At 42.2% G+C, this 21,289-nt stretch overlaps 1 pseudogene; it reads right to left on the reverse strand.

The window, feature by feature from the left end:
* Positions 1-797: 797 nt before the first annotated feature.
* On the reverse strand, positions 798-18,033 carry LOC120564316 (annotated as a pseudogene).
* Between the last annotated feature and the right edge of the window lie 3,256 nt (positions 18,034-21,289).

The raw sequence follows: 21,289 nt of genomic DNA on the forward strand, positions 1-21,289 counted from the left end.
GAAAAAAGTTTGAGAAACACTGCCCTAAAAGATTCATGGCTTTAGAGAAACCATTTGGGTCCTGTAGCCCCAGAAGCCATCATACCCCGACGCCCGACCCCCGACTCCCCCTGCTCCACCTCTCCGGCCAGAAACATCAGACAGTTTCTGATAAAGACAGTTGGAGAACAGTTAGATACAAGGTAGGATGTAAAAAAGTGATACAAAAAGCCCACTTCTCCGACGTCCCTTTGTTTCGAAAAAATCAACCCTGTGCTCCGACATCCCATTGTTCCGACCATATAAGCTTTTGTGGATCACATCCCATAATCAAAAATCTGAATCAAAAATTACAAGCGAAATTACTTTTCTCTAGCTTATTAACACATTTAAATGTTTAGCCTATCTTTGAAAAAGCGAAATAAAAATGTAGATCAATAAGTCCAAAGTCCAACAGGGTAAAATTAGTTTTGGGTTGGATATGTATTTATATTTACATAAGCCTGCAGTGATAATTAATAGGAATGGGGCATATCCCTGCAATAACCAATGTAAAACTAACTTGATCAGTGAGAAGATGCCTCATCTTGGCTGTTTCAAACAGGAAACTTCGAGATTCCCGACATGTTAAACAAGGCAAAACTCCTAAAGAAATATTATAAATAATTGTCCCTAACCTTAACCATAAACATAACCCAAACCCTAAATGGTCAGAGCAGAGGGTTTACTTTTTCCAAACAAAGGGACGTCGGACTAGTGGGCTGTAAGACCAAAGGCAAAGCAAAGAAAGCAAAGAGATGAAAGTATTACAGACAGAATTTAATATCAACAGTTCAACCTTTATTGTTTCGGCATGAATTATTTCATATTATGATTCAATGCAGCGAAACTCTCGTGTGTTTTACTCGGCTGCTTCTTTTCCCTGTTAAAAAAAACAACAACACATAAATAGTTTGTGTGAGTTTGAATAAGTGATATAGGGGGACAATAATTGTGATCTGTTAATTTTATAGTATTTAAACCTAATTTTTATTCAAAGCTTTATAAGGTGAATATAATACTGTAAAGAATCTGCTCTAACATATCGACAGATATACATCAAAGAATAATTGCTTTGCTGGTTATTTTTCACCAAACTGACGTGTATATTTACCTTGCCAGAGTCACGGCTCTTTGCCCTCAGCTTGTTGACCTGAGACTCGGCGATGTCAGCGCGCTCCTCAGCCTCCTCCAGCTCATGCTGAACCTTCCTGTACTTGGACAGATGAGTGTTGGCCTGCTCCTCCTGAAATACAAGACATAGACAAAATATGTAAATGTTCAAAAAGATCCATAGTGCTACTGTACATTAAAATAACTATGATATCCTGTCAGACCTTCAGTGTTGAAAATGTATATTTTGTCCTTACCGCCTCCTCAGCCTGCCTCTTGTAGGCCTTGACCTTCAGCTGCAATTTGTCAACCAGATCCTGCAGCCTGCCAACGTTTTTCTTGTCCTCCTCAGTCTGTAATAGGCAATATAGATTTGCATATGCATTTTTACAGGTCCCAAGGCATGAAAATTTCACTTTATGAGGTTTTTGACCATTAATATGAGTTCCCCCAGCCTGCCTATGGTCCCCCATTGGCTAGAAATGGCGATAGGTGTAAACCGAGCCCTGGGTATCCTGCTCTGCCTTTGAGAAAATGAAAGCTCAGATGGGCCAATCAGGAATCTTCTCCTTATGAGGTCATAAGGAGAAAGGTTACCTCCCCTTTCTCTGATTTGCCCACCCAGAGAATTTGGCCCGCCCATGAGAAAGAGAGAGACATCATGGCTTTCAAACGAGCAAAGTGGCAGTTGGTCATGGCAAAACACCCACCTTGCCCCCCCTCTCTCCTCCTCAATAGCTACAGACACAGAAATGGCACATCCTACGGAAAGCTCATTGTGGGACTGGCTCTAGTGGCTGTAATTCTGCACCAAGGCTGAATTTCGGGAAAGAGACTTCAGATACAGTATTAGGGGACCACTAAGGTCTATATAAAAGAGACTTCAGATACAGTATTAGGGGACCACTAAGGTCTATATAAAAGAGACTTCAGATACAGTATTAGGGGACCACTAAGGTCTATATAAAAGAGACTTCAGATACAGTATTAGGGGACCACTAAGGTCTATATAAAAGAGACTTCAGATACAGTATTAGGGGACCACTAAGGCCTATATAAAAGAGACTTCAGATACAGTATTAGGGGACCACTAAGGCCTATATAAAAGAGACTTCAGATACAGTATTAGGGGACCACTAAGGTCTATATAAAAGAGACTTCAGATACAGTATTAGGGGACCACTAAGGCCTATATAAAAGAGACTTCAGATACAGTATTAGGGGACCAGTAAGGCCTATATAAAAGAGACTTCAGATACAGTATTAGGGGACCAGTAAGGCCTATATAAAAGAGACTTCAGATACAGTATTAGGGGACCAGTAAGGTCTATATAAAAGAGACTTCAGATACAGTATTAGGGGACCAGTAAGGCCTATATAAAAGAGACTTCAGATACAGTATTAGGGGACTACTAAGGCCTATATAAAAGAGACTTCAGATACAGTATTAGGGGACCAGTAAGTCCTATATAAAAGAGACTTCAGATACAGTATTAGGGGACTACTAAGGCCTATATAAAAGAGACTTCAGATACAGTATTGGGGACCACTAAGGCCTATATAAAAGAGACTTCAGATACAGTATTAGGGGACCACTAAGGCCTATATAAAAGCATCCAAAAATCAGCATGTCATAGGACCTTTAAAGGTAAATATATTATATAATGTGTGTACTGTACATGGTAACTATCAAAGTGACTGTACCTGATAGGTGAGCTCCTTCACCCTCCTTTCATATTTGCGGACACCCTTAATGGCATCTGCTCCGCGTCTCTGTTCAGCCTCAACCTCTGCCTCCAGTTCACGCACCTTCAAAAAAAACAAGACAATAAGTATCCGTCTTTCTTTTCCAAAAGTCTTGCTTCACTTGCAAATTCTTAACGTGACTTTCATACCCTGGACTCCAGTTTCTGGAGCTGCTTCTTGCCACCCTTCATGGCCAGGTTCTCAGCCTCATCCAGGCGGTGCTGCAGGTCCTTAACAGCGACCTCCAGGTTCTTCTTCATCCTCTCCAGGTGAGCGCTGGTATCCTGCTCCTTCTTCAGCTCCTCAGCCATCATAGCAGCCTAGAAGAGACAGCGTACAATGTTAATGGGAAATATCTTGAACATATTGGAGTGAAAGTAAGAGTTTTTATTATTATTTCAGGACAATGCTCATTTGATGAACTGTACAGCAGTACACGTAAAAGTGCCAGATTGTCGCCCAAGGGCTAATTTCCATCTGTAGTCCATTAGGCAGGTAGAAATTAGAATAAAAGGGACAAAAGATATACAGTAGTAACATTTGCAATATAAAACAGGGTAAACAGGACAAAAGAAAAAAGAAACAGGACAATTCATCAGTAAATGTTAAAACAGAGACACAATTCATAAGTGTGTTCTACTGAGCTAATACGGTACAGCATACAAGTAGAGGTGACCCACGCTTGGTTAGCTCTAAGAATGAAATGTAAACCTACATCAGTGATGGCCTTCTTGGCCTTCTCCTCTGCATTTCTGGCTTCCTGAACAGTGTCATCCACTTCACTCTGGACCTGGACCAGGTCAGACTCAAGCTTCTTCTTGGAGTTCAGAAGGCTTGTGTTCTAAAAGGCAAAAAAGGCACTTTATTCATTGCATGCCTGATTTTCACGTTATTTAATTGTCATTAGATTTTTTGAATTATTGAAGAAATGATTGGGCTTGTTCACCTGAGAATGCAGAAGTCCAACACGCTCACTGGCATCCACCAGCTCCTGCTCAGCAACTTTGCGGCTTCTCTCCGTCTGTTCCAGAGCCGCTCTAAGTTCCTCGATTTCAGCTACCATCAGACCGTTCCTGCGATCCACCATAGCAGCTTGTTCCTTGATGTCTTCCTGGGCTCTGACAGCATCATCAAGGTGCAGTTGTGCATCCTAGTGAAAAACAATAATCAGGAAAATGTTCACATGAATGCCAAAATGTACCTGCACTGGCCATAGTCAGTGCAACAACTATCTTGTCTAACAATACCTTGAGCTGCGCCTGCACATTCCTCAGCTGCTTCTGGGACTCGGCAGCCTGGCGATTGGCATGGCTCAGCTGGATCTCCATCTCATTCAGGTCTCCCTCCATCTTCTTCTTGATTCTCAGGGCATCGTTTCTGCTCCTGACCTCAGAATCCAGAGTGCTCTGCATGGAGTCAATCACCCTCTGACTGTTCCTCTTGATCTGCTCCATCTCCTCATCTTTCTCTGCCAGCTTCCTGTCCACCTCACCCTTAATCTGGTTGAGCTCCAGCTGGACACGCAGGATCTTAGACTCTTCGTGTTCCAGAGTTCCCTAATGATATCAAATAATTAATCATAAATATTAATCTTTGCCTTTAAACCTTTTTTTGTAGCCTAGAAATCTAGACCGCCCTAGCTGCAGCAAATGTAATTTGCAGCCAGGGTCAGTCTAGCAACTCTCCGTTGGCTTGCGAGCTGGAAAAGCCAAACTCTAGTCAGGCCAATCACATCATGTATAGAGTCGGTGGGAGGGGCTTAACATAATTGTGACGGTTCTGCGTGAATTCGCTGCTATTTGAAAACAAAGAAGATGGCTGCTGCTGCTGCTGGCGAACAGCGGTCTTCTGGAAGACTTGGAGTTCAGCTTTTCTTTGAGAAAAAAACAAAGAACGGCACTGAAGTCATTCTTAAAAAAGGAAGATGTGTTTGGAGTTTAAAGTTTAATCTATCAACTAGCGTTGCTCTGATTGGTTGTAGCGCTATCCTATTGCGTGCAGAGGGAATTTGAAAGACAACCGTTTATCCCGCCCCACGGATTGAGCCCTGCCAATGGAGAGTTCCCAGACCCAACATCTGGATGTGGGTCTAGCTTGTCAGGCTACGCTTTTTTGTGTATTTGTCTATGATTAAGATTTTTTTTTTTTCAGAAGATCTCCCCGAGAAAAAATGTACCTCAGCCTCTTCAAGTGCTGTCTGAATCTCAGCCTTCTCAGTCTCCACCTGCTTCTTGGACTTCTCCAGCTCATGGATGCTCTTGCCAGTCTCACCAATCTGTTCAGTCAGATCTGAGATCTCCTCTGCAGAGAGATACATGTGTTTCATATTGTTAAGCCTTACAATGTAAAATAAAAAAACACAATTGAATACAATGTAAGAAATACAAGTGTTGAATACAATGTAACTGTTACATAATGTAGAACTTACGTTGCAGGTTCTTGTTTTCACGCTTCATGGTCTCCAGCTGATCCAGAGATTCCTCATATGAGTTCTTCATCTTGAACAGCTCAGTGCTGAGAGAACGAGCCTCCTTCTGTGCTCCCTCGAGCTCTGCCTGACCCTCTTCGAACTTCTGTTTCCACTCTGCCAACACCTGAATAACACCATTAACACAGTTCAGTTGGTTATGTAGCAACATGAGGAAAAATGTATATATTATTTCCGTCTTTGTATGGCTTGGCTACCCTGGAAATCCAGGGAGTCACTCTGGCATCGAGAAATGATGCTCATTAACTATGCCCTTTTAGCCGAGCTGCACCAATCACATCGGTGTATCTGATATAGGCGGGCCAGAGGCAAGCTAAACAGATGACGACAGTTTAATCTACCAGTTAGCATGGCTGGTAGCTAAGCGTATACGTGACGTAGCTTTAGATACGTCACCTTGTGATTGGTCGTGTGATTGCGTGCAGTGAGATTTTCAAATGCATGCTTGGTGCCGCCCCTCGAGTTGGGCCATTTTCATTACTCAATGCCAGACCCTTAATCTTTCGGATTTGGGGTCTGGATTTCCAGGCTATGGCTTGGCAACACAAAGTAAACAAATGCTACCTTGTCAAAGTTCCTCTGCTTCTTGTCCAGGTTGGCAGCCAGCCCATTGGCCCTCTCCACATCAATCATGAGGTCCTCCACCTCACTCTGGAGCCTCTGTTTGGTTTTCTCAAGAGAAGCACACTTGGAGTTCACTGCCTCAATCTGCTCCTCAGCCTCCTGAAGACGCTGAGCCAGCTTTTTCCTGTTTGAAAATGATAACATTTGTTTTCCACTGAAACTACTTTTTCTAGATAATTTTTTCATGAATGAAATACAAATCATTACACAGTTTCAGAACCTAAATGAATATAAGAAAGCACTGCTTTAATCTAAAATTTTATTTTTCGTAATAATATACTAAATACAAGCAGTTGAAAAACCTGTTTAGAACATTTGTTTAAATGCAAGTACTGTATTTTAGCAACAGATTCTCACTCCCGTCTCATAAAATAGGGACGCTTGGTCAGGTGACTTTGTCGTTATTGATGCTAAAAGTCTCCTTTAGTGTCATATAACGCCCTTTAACTAAACGCGCTTGGTCGGGACTATTGGCATCCCTTTTTGACGCAGTTATGTTAAGGAAAAGGTCTTGGGTGGGCTTACATTTCCGTGACACGCGGGACAGTTGGGTTTAGGTAAAGAAGAACGGGACAGTTGGGTTTAGATAAAGAAGAATGGGACAGTTGGGTTTAGATAAAGAAGAACGGGACAGTTGGGTTTAGGTAAAGAAGAACGGGACAGTTGGGTTTAGGTAAAGAAGAACAGGACAGTTGGGTTTAGATTAAGAAGAACAGGACAGTTGGGTTTAGATAAAGAAGAACGGGACAGTTGATTTTAGGTAAAGAAGAACGGGACAGTTGGGTTTAGGTAAAGAAGAACAGGACAGTTGGGTTTAGATTAAGAAGAACGGGACAGTTGGGTTTAGATAAAGAAGAGGGGGGTTTGTGTTTGGGGGGGGGGGGGGGGTGTTTTTTTTTTTGTTTTTAAAACGGGAGGGGGTGGTGGGGGGGGGGGGGGTGGGGGTTGGGGTTGGGTTGGGTGGAGGGGAGGGGGGGGGTGGTTTGGGTTTGGTGAGAGGGGGTGTTTTTTTTTTTTTTTGGGGAAGGGGGGGGTGGTTTTTTTTTTTTTTGGGGGGGGGGGGGGGTTTTTTTTTTTTTGGGGGGGAAGGGGGTGGTTTTTTTTTTTTTGTAGAAAAGTTTTTTTGAGGGGTGTCACAGGGGGCGGGGGGGGGGGGGGGGGGGGGGGGGGGAAGGGGGGGGGGGGGGGGGGGAAAGAGGGAGGGGGGGTTGGGTTGGGGAAAGGAGGGGGGGGGGGTGGGGGGGAAGAAAGGGGGGGGGGGACACCCCGCACACAAAACCTGGTCCCCTGGGTGAAAGTCCTGTGTTGTTTGACCCATCCATCCCCCCCAACCAACCTCCCTATGCGGATTTTTGGCTTTCATACTACTCGCTACCGTAGTCACTCTTAGTGTTACGTCATCTTCAAATCTCGTGTAGCTACTCCTCTCCCCGGTGCGTTCTACAAACACGCTGAAGGGCGCTTTTTTCGTCAATTCAGACGCTGACAGCCACTGTCCAAACGTCCCTATTTTACCAGTTCGGAGTGAGAACGGGTTGATTTGAGTTATGCTAAAATGTTACACTTCTGAACTGGCCATTGAATTGTTTGGATGTTACTCACTTGGATTCCTCAAGCTCCTCAGTGCGCTGGATGGCATCAGTTTCGTACTTAGTTCTCCACTGAGCCACCTCACCGTTGGCCTTGGACATTCCACGCTGCAGCTCAGCCTTGGCCTCTTGCTCCTCCTCAAACTGCTCCCTCAGCAGATCACAGTCATGGCGGGCTGATTGCAGTCCATGGGCAAGAGCATTCTTGGCCTGTTGCAAGAAATATGATTGAATTTACAAAATGTATCTTAATCCCAAACTAATAATACCAATTAGAGTTTAGATTCTCTGCCCGAGCCCAGGCCCGAACTCGGCCTGACCGATATGTCCCGCCACTATCCTTGGGCTGGGCTCTTCATCAAGCATTTGTGTTTTTTTAATCATTACTTTATAAGCCTAATTGGTTGGGGAGAAAGCTATGCCTCTCCAGCTTCTCCCAAAGCTCTGGTTGTATGTCCTGCAATGACTTGAGTGTGAGGTAAACTGGGCTAAATCGTGTCTCCCCCATCTGTAGCACTGGCTTCGATAATTGTGCAACCAGGCCAGATAGTCTCAGATATCTCACCAGTCCTTTAGCAGCAGATATGGTCTCTCCTTTAGCAGCAGATATGGTCCCCTCATTGTCGGCCAGTGTGTCGGCATGCAGACCGTGCCGAAGGACAGTATTAATTAGGTGATCGAGACAAGAAAGTCTCCTATGTGGTTCCAGGGCTTTGATTATGTAGCTGCCTTGATCTGTTACCCACAGGTAAAAGGAATTGTAGTTGAGAACGTCAGTTATAGCGGCCAACGTATTAAAAAAAATCGTCTGGTTTAAATCGGGTTTGGGCTCATAATTACAGTTAATGTGTTGGGCCGGGCCAGGCTCGGACACACAACGCGCACGGGCTCGGGTAGGGTTGGGCTTGATTCTTTTGGGCCCGATCTAAGCTTTAATACCAATACACACTCACTTAACGGTGTCTTACCTTAACCTCCTCTTCAATCTGCCTCTTCAGCTCCTCAATCTGCTGTGTGAAAGCCTGTTTGCCTCTGGTCAGCTGGGAGACAAGAGCTTCTTTCTCCTCAATTTGACGGCCAAACTCACCTTGTGTGAAAGATGTCATGATACATTAGTTTTTGTCCTGTTTCTTAGTATTATACACAACAGATCATTCAGCTTAAAAGTTTTAGATACCATTTTCTGTCAGGAGACGTGCTTTCTGTGCATTTGAGTCATTGATTTGACGGACATTTTCATCATTCTTGGTCTTCAGTTCGCTAAGTTGGTCCTCCAGAGTGCGGCACATCTTTTCAAGATTTCCCTAATGAGTAAATAGAGATGAGATCAGTGATCGGATTTTATTTATAATATTAATTACATTATTTACTATACTTAGTTAATAAAATAGCATGTAATGCATTGTGTACCAACAGATTCTCACTCCCATCTCGTAAAATACGGACGCTTGGTCAGGTGACTTTGTCGTTGTTATTGACGATAAAAGTCTCCTTTAGCATCATATAACACGCTTTATCTAAACGCGCTTGGCGTCCCTTTAGACGCAGTTATGTTGAGAAAAGATCGTGGGTGGGCTTATGTTTCCGTGACACATGGGAAGAACGGGACGGTTGGGTTTAGGAAAAGAAGAAAGCGACTTAAGGAAATGTGACACGCGGGATGCGAACCCCGGCCTCCTGGGTTAAAGTCCTGTGTTTGACCCATCCACCACCCCAATAAATCTCCCTGTGTGGAATTTCAGCCATACATACTACTCGCTACCGTAGTCGCTCTTAATGTTACATAATTTTCAAACCTTGTGTAGCTGCTGCTCTCCCCAGTGCGTTCTTCAAACATGCTGAAGGGCGTTTTTTCAGACACTGACAGCCACTGTCCAAACGTCCGTATTTTACGAGTTCGGAGTGAGAACGTGTCGTGTGTACCTTTGCTTTAGCAACAGCCTCCATGTTGCTTGAGAGGTCATCAATCTCCATCTTGTATTCACTCTTTTCCTTCTCAAGCTTCTGCTTCACACGCTGGAGGTTGTCGATCTGCTCTCCCAGCTCAGCGACGCTGTCAGCCTGCTTCTTGCGAAGGGCAGCGGCAGTGGCTTCGTGCTGCAAGGTGGACTCCTCGAGGTCACGACGGAGCTTCTGGAACTCGGCTTCGCGCTTCTTGTTCATCTCAATCTGAGCAGCAGTGGCACCGCCGGCCTCCTCCAGCCTCTCACTGATCTCCTCAAGTTCCCTGGAGAGGTCAGCTCTCTGCTTCTCAACCTTGGCACGAGCAGCACGCTCAGCCTCAATCTCCTCCTCCAGTTCCTCAATACGAGCCTGTTGAATACAGATGGGATGTCTTTCAGTCAACGTTCACTATTAATACATAAAATTGGGATTTGGGAACACATGCAAAAATGTGATACATCACCTGGAGCTCCTTGATCTTCTTCTGAAGCTGAGCACCCAGTGACTGCTCATCTTCAATCTTGCTAAGGAGCTGACTGATTTCAAAGTCCTTCCTGTGAGAATTATAAAGTACATAGAGTTCATGCAGTTGACCACAATATTTAAAAGAATGGTTGTACAAATTCAAAAATGACGTTACTTTTTGATCTTCTCATCAGACTGCTGCTTGTCATTCTCAAGATCCATGATGGATTCCTGGGCCAGTTTCAGATCACCCTCGAGCTTTCTCTTGGCTCTCTCAAGGTCCATACGGAGCTTCTTCTCTTGCTCCAGAGAACCCTCAAGCTAAGAAATAAGATGAGTTTTTAACCATCACATTCAAGAAGAATACTCTTGCTTTTGCCAATCCAAGTGCCTTTGTAATCTTACATCATCCACTTGCTGCTCAAGCTTGGTCTTGGCCTTGGTCAGAGTGTTGACTTTGTCTTCCTCTGCCTGCAGGTCATCAAGAGTCTGCTGATGAGCCTCCTGAAGGGCTTTCTTTTCCTTGGTCAGCTTAGCAATGCTCTCATCTTGAGAGGCCATCTCCTCGGTCAGGTTCTTCACCTAAATGTGCAAGAAATATCTCGTCTTTAAACGGTCATCATTATAATCTTACTTGTTCTGCTGGACAGATTGTTATTTACAAACCTTGTTCTCTGTGGCATGTTTCTCTTTTTCCACTTTGGCCAAGGTAAGCTCCAGGTCATCAATATCCTTCTTGAGCTCAGAGCATTCATCCTCCAGCTTTCTCTTCTTGGCAGTGAGCTCAGCATTGATTTCCTCTTCATCCTCCAGTCTCTCAGTTGTCTCTTTGAGTTTGGCCTCCAGCTGAATCTTACTCTTGATAAGTCCCTCACATCTCTCTTCAGCATCATTCAGATTCTCTGATTCCTAGTTAATTTTCCAAAAATAGATGTTAGCATATTAACATAAAAAAAAAACATGAAAAAGCGGATCTGTTCATTGGTGTGTACTTACAGATGCTACTTGCAGCTGCAGATCATTCTTCTCCTGCAGAAGGGACACCATCTTCTCCTCCAGTTCCTTCTTCTTGGCCAGGGCAGCAGCCAAGTCAGTTTTCATCTTATCATAGTTCTCCTTCATAGCTGCCAGCTCCTTCTCAGTTTCAGCACTCTTCAGCAGAGGCTTGATCTTGTAGTACACCTTCATCCATGGCCAGTGTTTGACATTCATGAATGAGCGGACATTGTACTGGATGGTATATATAGCATCCCTGTTGAAAAGAAGTTGCTGTTAGGGACAAAGTTATTCCTCATTATTCATTCCCATGGCTGTGCACTCAAAATTGTGGTTTTCAACATGCCTCCTCTCGGTCATCTTCACAAACTCTGTTCTCATGAGGAAACCACGGCACAAAGCCTGAGTCATGGTGACCAGAGATGCCAGTTTTTCATCTCTCATCTCCTCTAGGACACCCAGCAGACCGGCCTTGAAGAACACCTGATCAAAGAGAAAATAGAAATGTACTTCATGTGTGCACTATACACTATTCTAAACATTAAACGAAAAATGACTCAGAGAGCATGTACCCTACACAATCATATGAATGTCTTACATTATTAGGAAAACATTTTTTTTAATCTTCATCAGGACAGTGAAACATAATTATTGTAAATGGCTGACGGCAGCTGTGCTTTTTTTCTAGGAAACTTAAATCCTTTTTTGGGCTCTTTTACTATCACTTGGTGCACAGGACTACATTTAACCTGCCTTATCAATGGGCACATGGTGGTGCAATTTCTTTATTTCTATCCTTTACTCGTTCAGTGGCCTAATTTCCCATTACAATACACAAAATTGTGTAAGGCTTGTTAAGATAGTCTTTTTGTTTAACAGACAAAATGCACTGACCCTCATTGGAAAGTAGAGCCCGACCGATAGATCGGTGGGTAGATATTATCGGCCGATATTAGGCATTTTCCAAACTATCAGACGAAACCCCCTTCAACCATGTTCTGAGTGTTGGCGTTGCATAGTTTGTCCACCAGAGGGCGCTCTACAGCATCCCTGTTGGCAACACTTGTGTTTAACCCTTTAACTTTCATATCTTAAGTTTGTATTTTTATATATTTTATTTATTAGAACTTTAATCTATTTTGATGTTCTGTTCTGACAATAAAACACGTTTATTTTTAAACTGCATTATCGTATTATTTTAGTGAGGACTCATAAATAACTACAAATAACTAATGTTAGGGAAATCTGTTTATTTTTTATTACGAATTTCTGGATTATTTTTTTTAAATACATATCAGCCAATATATCGGAAAATCAGATTTTTAAATCACCAAATATTTGTATCGATATCGGCCTTAAAAATCCTTTATCGGTCGGGCTCTATTGGAAAGTACCACTAAAGTATATAAATTTAATCAAGTGGCTTACCTTGGTGTGTCCGAATTTGTACTCATCATGATTAACATCGATTGACCCAAGCAGTTTCTCTGAAGCCTTCTTGTTGTCAATGAACTGGCCCTCGGGGATGACACTGGCATTCAGCACCTTGTACCTTTTTATTAGAGTTAATGGTCAGTGTGAGCATTTTCTTTTAATAATCTATCAAAATTCTTTAAATATCCATTGATACCTCTGCTTGAAGTCAGCATAGAGAATTCTGCTGGGGAAACCTTTCCTGCAGATTCTGATACCCTCCAGCACACCGTTACACCTGAGCTGGTGGATGACCAGGAAGTTCTCCATCAGACCTGTAAAAAATAAATTTCTTAATTACTTTCTTGAATAAACAGTTAGGCTCTAAAATTAAGTAAACCATACCAACATCATCAAATCACTCCTCAAAGAATCACTTGAGATTAAGTTTTCTATGTACCTGGAGTCTTTGACTCATTGGGAATCAGGCAGCGCACAAAGTGGGGATGGGTGCTCCTCAAGTTAGTCATCAGCTTGCCCAAGTTCTCCTGTAGATCCAAAATGGTGAGTTATATCATGCATATAATAACTGTGAGTTTGAGCATGAATTGAGATACTGTATATGAGATAAGTTTGCAATGTTAAACCTTACCCTAAACTGTGAAGACACAGTCTGCATAGAACCACCCTTCTTCTTGCCTCCCTTCTTTCCACCACCAGTTTCTGTAAAACACATTCTAAAGTTAGTTACAAATATACAGTATAACCTTAACATGTGTTTCAGTTTACTGTAGTTACTATCATACCCTCAACGACGGGAGGATACAGAAGAGCCAGCAGTTTCACTGGGGATTTCTGGTACAGCTGAATGACAGACTCATTCAGTGGATCCTTGTTCTTGTCCAGCCAGCCAGTGATATTGTAGTCCACGGTACCAGCGTAGTGCACCAGGGAGAAGTGGGCCTCAATCTTGCCCTTGGCGGGCTTAGGCTTCTCAAATGCTTTGTTTTTGCCAAGATGCTGGTCATACAGCTTGTTCTTGAAGGATGTGTCCGTGGCCTTGGGGAACATGCACTCCTCTTCAAGGATGGAGAAGATTCCCATGGGCTTGAAAAAAAAGTGTGAAGAAGTATGTCATTAAGTTAGCCTGGTTCACACCAGACCCTTCTCAGTTGTAACTGAGAGTGGGTCTGGGCAAGGTTCATTCACAGCCCATTTCCAAAGGGGCGTCACCAACGGATGCCGCTCAAATGCCTCTGGGCGCAACTAGATAGTCCTTCAACCAATCAGACCAACGATCTGGGTGACGTAGCAGCGACAGCGTTATGAATGGGTTGCTGCATTTTGGTGGCCATCATGTTGAATGTAAACAAAAAGCTGCTCGCCATCGCCGTGCTATTGTCATTGTGTAAAGCCCACCTCAAAGGTTGTGATTGGTGCCTCGATTTGGAAAAATTGGAAATGGGCTTGCAGAGCAAATCTCAAATTTGCCCGAAGTTCATCAGGGTTTTCCCAGGCTATCATTAAGTGATACATTAAGTCAAATTAAGAACAATTATATATAATTACCGTATTAAGTGATTACCTTTTCAATGAGCTCAATGCAGGCAGCCAAGTCCATGCCAAAGTCAATGAAATCCCAGATAATACCCTCCTTCTTCTACTCCTCTTGCTCCAGGACAAACATAGTGTGGTTGAAAAACTGTTGCAGTTTCTCATTGGTGAAGTTGATGCAAAGCTGTTCCAAGGTGTTGAACTGTAATGGAACAAATAATTAGTATAATCTCTCACAGGGCAACAAGAATGATTCTGTCATGAAAAGTATCAGACTGTGAATTGTTTGAAATGAAGCTTACGTCAAAGATTTCAAAGCCAGCAATGTCCAGGACACCAATGTAGAACTGTCTTGCTTGTTTAGTGTCCAAACTCTGGTTGATACGGACGACCATCCATAAGAACATCCTCTCATAGATAGACTTGGCCAGGGCAGGCACTGCGTTCATCACCTGAATAAAAACAAGGATGTGATTTCAGACTGATCTCATGAAGTGGCGTATGTATGATATGCCAATTCGTATGCCAAAATTGGCATGTTATCAAGACCAATACTCGCTTTTTAGCATCTTTATCAACGCTGTTTGGCCTCTGTTTGGCCTCCATTGATAATACACCACGTGGAGTCATGATGTCATGTTGGTTTAAAATCAACCATCAATATGGAAGTAGCCGATGGCACCGATTTACTTCCATACATCAACAATCTTGTGAAATGATGGAATACTGGTATGTTAAATTTTTCTAATTAAATAAATGAATCCAAAATAATAATAAAAAATATGTCAAAATATAAATACACATGTACTACATGTAAATGAAACAGAAGTGATACCAGTTTATCTCAATTACCTGAGGTACAGTCTGTCCCTTGGTGACAAACTCATTTCCGACCTTCACTCTGGGATAGCACAGAGCCTTGAGCATGTCAGCGGAGTTCAGACCCAGCAAGTAAGCAACCTTGTCAGCCTCTGAAAATAGTTTTTTGAGACTTCCATCATGATATGAACAGAAACCAGTGGGATTAAGAACTGTATTACTGTTTTTCCCAAGCTATTTACTCACTCTGAGCTGGCATTAAATACTCACCCTCTGTGCCATCAGGCTCAGCCTGCTCCTCACGCTGCTTCTGCTTGAACTTCATGTTACCATGATGGAGGACAGCACCAGTCATCCTGTAGATGCTCACCTTCTCTTCACCAGTGAAGCCCAGGATATCAATGGCATTCTGAGTTCAAAAGAGGTCCACACAAACATCATCACTTTAGAAAAATGCACTTAAAAGAGCAGTTTTGATGTTCCATCCATCCATCCATCCAACCATCCATCCATCAATCTTTGTCCGCTTATCCAGGGTCGGGTCACGGGGGCAGCAGCTCCAGCTGGGAATCCCAAACTTCCCTTTCCCGAGCCACATTAACCAGCTCTGACTGGGGGATCCCGAGGCGTTCCCAGACCAGGTTGGAGATATAATCCCTCCACCTAGTCCTGGGTCTTCCCCGAGGCCTCCTCCCAGCTGTACGTGCCTCCACCTAGTCCTGGGTCTTCCCCCAGGCCTCCTCCCAGCTGGACGTCCCTCCACCCAGTCCTGGGTCTTCCCCGAGGCTTCCTCCCAGCTGGACGTGCCTGGAACACCTCCCTAGGGAGGTGCCCAGGGGGCATCCTTACCAGATGCCCAAACCACCTCAACTGGCTCCTTTTGATGTTGATATATTTAAATATTTGAAAGTGAAAATCACTCACATCGGTGGCTTCCAGCTCAACTTTGTCATCAATGCTGGCCACAGTGATCTGACCCATGCTACACATGGGGAAGTCGTAGGGGTTGGTTGTGATGAGTGCCTGATCTGGAGATTTAAAAACACGTCAGAACATTTGTTTCATGTGAAAACAGATTAAACAATGTGCATCCTCTCAATCTTCTTACCAAGCAGCTCAGGGATGTGGCCGGTCATCATCTGGAAGAAGATGTGGTAGCCTCTTTCATCAGAAAGCTGGTATGTCACTCTTGACTTCTCCAGCAGATCTACAAATATTTTTTCATAAATTAAAGTCTGACCAATTCTCAATTCCAGTCGTTTGTATGTGCTCTGAGTATTATTACTTACATGTCTCAATATCAGCACTGGCCAGTTTGCCAGTTGTGCCGAAATGGATTCTGATGAATTTACCCTGTTTGGAACAAAGGATTTGTAATGTCCCTCCACATTGGCAATCTGTAACAAGACCTCCGTCATGTGCAGACATTGTTCCATACTTACAAAACGGGAAGAGTTGTCATTCCTAATAGTTTTGGCGTTACCATAGGCCTCCAGCAGGGGATTGGCTGCAATAATCTGATCCTCCAGTGACCCCTATAATCCAGGTTTGGAATTACAGTCAGAAAATGACTATTTTTCCCCCTTGAAAAATATTCTATAGAGGAAGAACCCGGAATTGTAATCATACAGTAACATACCTTTGCGTCGTCCTTCTTCGGTCCACCAACTGAGATGGTTGCAAAGTACTGGATGACACGCTTGGTGTTCACAGTCTTTCCAGCACCAGATTCTCCACTAGGTATAGACACAAATTTATAAGAATTTGATCAAGATATTTGACTATGTTAAAGGACAATTCCGGCGCAAAATGAATCTAGCCGTTAATAACATTAGTGTACCCAGTCGACCGTTCTCTGGGATATGTTTTCATGCTAATCGAATGTGTCTCTAGCTTGAAACAAGCTACCGGTGATTAGCTGCTAATGCTACCTTTCAGGGCAGAGGGTAAATCGCCATTTTATACCACTAACAAGGCTCAAAATAGCACCACACTTCAACGGTTGAATAATGAGGGTCCAGTAACATAACTCAAATACAGCGTGATTCCACTGGTCGTGACTGTTTTCCAAGATAGCGCCTGCCTGTATACATAAACGCTACTGTCTTTATGATCTATCTTTTTAATAAACTGTCTGTACATTTACAAAGTTCTCAATGCTTCGGTTTACATTTAGGGATCCTCTTTATGCTACCGTGGAAGTTTGGTGCTATTTTGAGCCTTGTTAGTGGTAGAAAATAGCGATTTACCCTCTACCCAGAAATGTAGCATTAGCAGCTAATCACCAGTTCGCGCTAGCTTGTTTCAAGCTAAATATGCATTTGATTAGCATGAAAACATGTCCCAGAGAACGGTCGACTGGGTACACGACTGGGTGTTTATAACCCCATTTTGCGCCGGAATTGTCCTTTAAACAAAGTCAAGAAATGTAAATGTAACAAACTTACGTGATCAAGACAGACTGGTTCTCCCTATCTGTAAATAAAAAAACAAAATAATTGACTACGTTTTACTGCAACAGAAACCCCTTTATACTGATAAATTCGACATTGTTTTGGTGATGACTTACCAGTAAGCATGAACTGAAAAGCGTTGTCAGAGACAGAGAAGATGTGGGGTGGAGCCTCCATACGCTTCTTGCCTCTATAGGCACTTACACATTCAGCATCGTACACTGGGAGCCACTTGTAGGGGTTCACAGTTGCACAGAACAACCCAGAGTAGGTCTGAAAGTGATCGTAGAGATTCAACTGTTAACTCTATGTTTCCTACAAGTTTAGCCATTCACAATAGTTCTTTTCTCATTAGGCAGATTGTCTTACGTAGATCATCCATGCTGCATAACGCTCTTTGAGGTTATACAACACAGAGGCTTCATTGAGATGAGTCATCATGGCCATGTCCTCAATCTTGTCATACTTGGGAGGGTTCATTGGATGGACGTCCTCTTCTTTCACTGTCCTTTCCTGCAACAGGACATTAGACACAATGAGAACTAAATCATATTGAATTCCCAGTTGACTGTGACTTCATGATACTAACCTCCTTAGTGGTCAGGATTTCGACGGTGACTTTGGCACCATCTTTCTTGAGGATTTTTGCCTTCAAGTACAGCTCATCCTTATCGGCCACATAGCAGGCACTCTTGGCATCAAATGGGGCACTTTGAGCCTCAATTCTCTCCTTTTCTGGCTTACGAAGGTAAATGGCAGCTTTGCCATAAATGGCCATCTCCGCGTCCGTACTCATGGTGGCGGTTTACTTCTGTGAAGTAATTACAAATAAGAGTAATCCTACATATGCTGTATATATATTATTTTATATTTAGACATTAAAACTAATGTATTCTAGCCATATGACTGGAAAGCCCAGAATTAAATAATTTACATATACCTATCAAATTGAGCTCTGGGCATCATCATAAGTCAGTAAGTCAAACAATAGCAATCTTAGAAGGATGGTTTCTGTTCATATCATTGAGCAGTTCCTAAATGCCCGGCACTAAAAATCAACAATATATCAATAACAAAACATTTTTTACATTATTACAAGAGACCTTTAGCTGAGTTAAAGCGTTTCAGACCGTCAGACAGATTGTCCATGCCAGTGCTTCTCAAAAGGGGGTACGTGTCCCCCTAGGGGTACTCTGGAGGACTGCAGGGGGTACGTAAGATTTTTTGCTAAATGTTTTTCAGTTACAAGGCTGTAGTTACTTTTACTGTCTTTTTTTTTTAAGTGTTTGTCTTCTCTTGGCGGGCAAAGCAGCATTACATTATATTTAGCTGATGCTTTTATCCAAAGCAATTTACAATTGCTATATATGTCAGCAACTAGGGGTTAAGCATCTCGCTCAGGGACATGTTGGTTGATGTATCACAGTGGGAATCGAACCCAGGTCTCCCACAACAAAGGCATGTGTCATATCCACTGGGCCATCACCACCCATCATCTGAGCTTTCATTTCCTCAAAGGCAGAGCAGGATACCCAGGGCTCGGTTCACACCTATCACCATTTCTAGCCACTGGGGGACCATAGGCAGGCAGATGTTCAAAAATGTTGGCTAAGTCCTGGATCTTAACAATCCTACCTACAGCACATTTAATGTAAAAAAAAACTTCATAAAGGGAAATGTTCATGCCATGGAACCTTTAAAGTAAAAATTGTACATACCTTATCTTTTCCCCTTGTGAAAAGAATGTCGCACTCCACAGTCCTATTGAAAACATCAAATTAATTGAAAACTTTGACACATATTACATTGTAAAGATACATTAAAATATATATATATATATATATATATATACACACATAAATTTCATCTTGTGTCAAAGAATACATACATTCATTCTTACACGACATTATATATTTTGTAAACTAATTTCCAAAATGAGAAATGAATGTAAATGGTACGATGCGTAGAAGTAAGACCACCTCACCACAAGCTGAACTTCACTCGCCTTCCACCGCACTGTCTAAGGCCCCCACATGGACCCCTTATATTCAGTCTGTTGTGCTTACAAAGCAAAGGTTGAAGCGGACTTACATGCCAAATATGATATGGATGACAGCTGAGTCTTGACGCATGTTTTGCTGGTTCTATATTTGGGAGAATCCCTACGCTAAGTAAGCAGCTATTGAGTTATTTTAAAACATTCACATATACATATTTAATTTCTTTTAATTAAAGGTTATAATAGGAAATGGTGGTGTTGACACATCTTAAGATGAAGATTACCTTGGTTGATGATTGATAATTGATTGATTAATTGATTGTCATTCTTTAAGTTGAGACTATGTTGTGAGATTTTGAATTCATGTGAGGAATTTAAAGTGTTATCTGACAGACAGCAAATGCATGAAAAGGTAGATGAACATTGAACATTTTGGTCTTAAATTATTTCGTGCTTGCACTTGTTTTGGTAATTTCTTGACTCCTAATAAACCTGCTTGGTGCTGAGGTGAGTAGAGATGACAAAGATTAAGATTGGTTTTCATATAGGTTTTTGGTACATGTTTTGACATGATGTGACGTTGGGCTTAGTTTTCCAAGCTTTTGGCAACGTTTACTGAAAATGCAAGACAAAAAGAGCAAAAAATGACTTTTTACACTTGACTCTTAAGTTATGTGACTTTGAATTATTATGGGGATTCTTCTTATTATCTTGAATCAATGAATCAATCAAACAAACTTTATTTCTATAGCACATTTCATACCAGTTAATGTAACGCAATGTGCCTCATACAAAAGCGACATAAAATAATACTTTGTTCAATTATACACAGTAAAATATGTACAAAACGTAAAGAAAATGCACACACACGCACACACACAAACAAACCAAAGATCAACACTGAACAGTGACAAACTCAGTTATTCATAGACTTATGTAAAAAGCAAGGTTTTTAGCCTTTTTTAATAAGTGTTCAGTGGAAAACTCTCCCAGTTCCACTGGCAAGGTGTTCAATGTCGCTGGGGCAAAGACACAGAAAGCAGCCTCCCCCTAGCTCTCAAGTTACAGCGAGGGATGGATAAGAGACCCATGCCTGTGGATCTGGGTGTTCTTGCTGATTCTTATCTAACGAGCATTTCTCTAATATACTGAGGTGCAAGGGCATTGAGAACTTTATGTACTTGGAGCAGTATCTTAAAATCAATTCTAATTTTGACTGGGAGCCAGTGTAAAAGTCTAAGGACAGGTGTAATACATTCAAACTTCTTTGTTCCAGTGCAGCCGCATTTTGAGTTAATTGTAGTCGCTGCACAGCTGATTTTGGGACGCCGGTGAACAGACCGTTACAGTAATCTAATCTACTTGTTATAAATGCGTGAATCAAGTTTTCAGAGTCTGCCTTTGACAGAAAGCCGCTTAATTTAGAAATATTAGTGTGCATATGTAAAGATACCTAGATATGACTTACTATGTAATATTTGTAATCACCCGTAAGCAACATTTTTATTCAATGTAATTATATTTTTACAATTACACATTTATTATTGCCTTTTTTCTAAACTAACTTAACATGATTTTACAGAAATGTCAATGTCTCCTGAAATGTAATTTCAATTCATTCAGGCTCTGAGATGTCTTTTTAAAGGACAGTCAGTCTACATGATAGAATGATTAGGATTAAGCGGTCCGAGTCAGCCAGTTGTCAGCTAACTTGGGGTTCAATGTAGGGCATATGCTATCATCTGTGAGCCACATCTGTTAGGGGGCCCCACTGTCTCTATCCATCTTGTAATTTGAGCGGTATCCAAAGTTGCTGTGTGAAGGTGGGAGAAGTTGGCAATGTGATCGAAGTGGGAGGGTGCAAAGCCTGTCCTAGATTGGGGGATTGGCTGACTGTATATTAATTAAGCAAAAGAATGCTTTGACCAAAATGGAATATGGCTTTAAATATTAGGAAACATACTGTACAGTAAGTGTTAACAGAAAATCTTGCCATGCTTTTGAGATTTGCCCTGGATGTCACACATTGTCTTTTAGTGACACTATTGATATGCAGATATAATTGATT

Source organism: Perca fluviatilis, chromosome 8 (assembly GCF_010015445.1).
Source record: "Perca fluviatilis chromosome 8, GENO_Pfluv_1.0, whole genome shotgun sequence".
Taxonomy (NCBI): domain Eukaryota; kingdom Metazoa; phylum Chordata; class Actinopteri; order Perciformes; family Percidae; genus Perca; species Perca fluviatilis.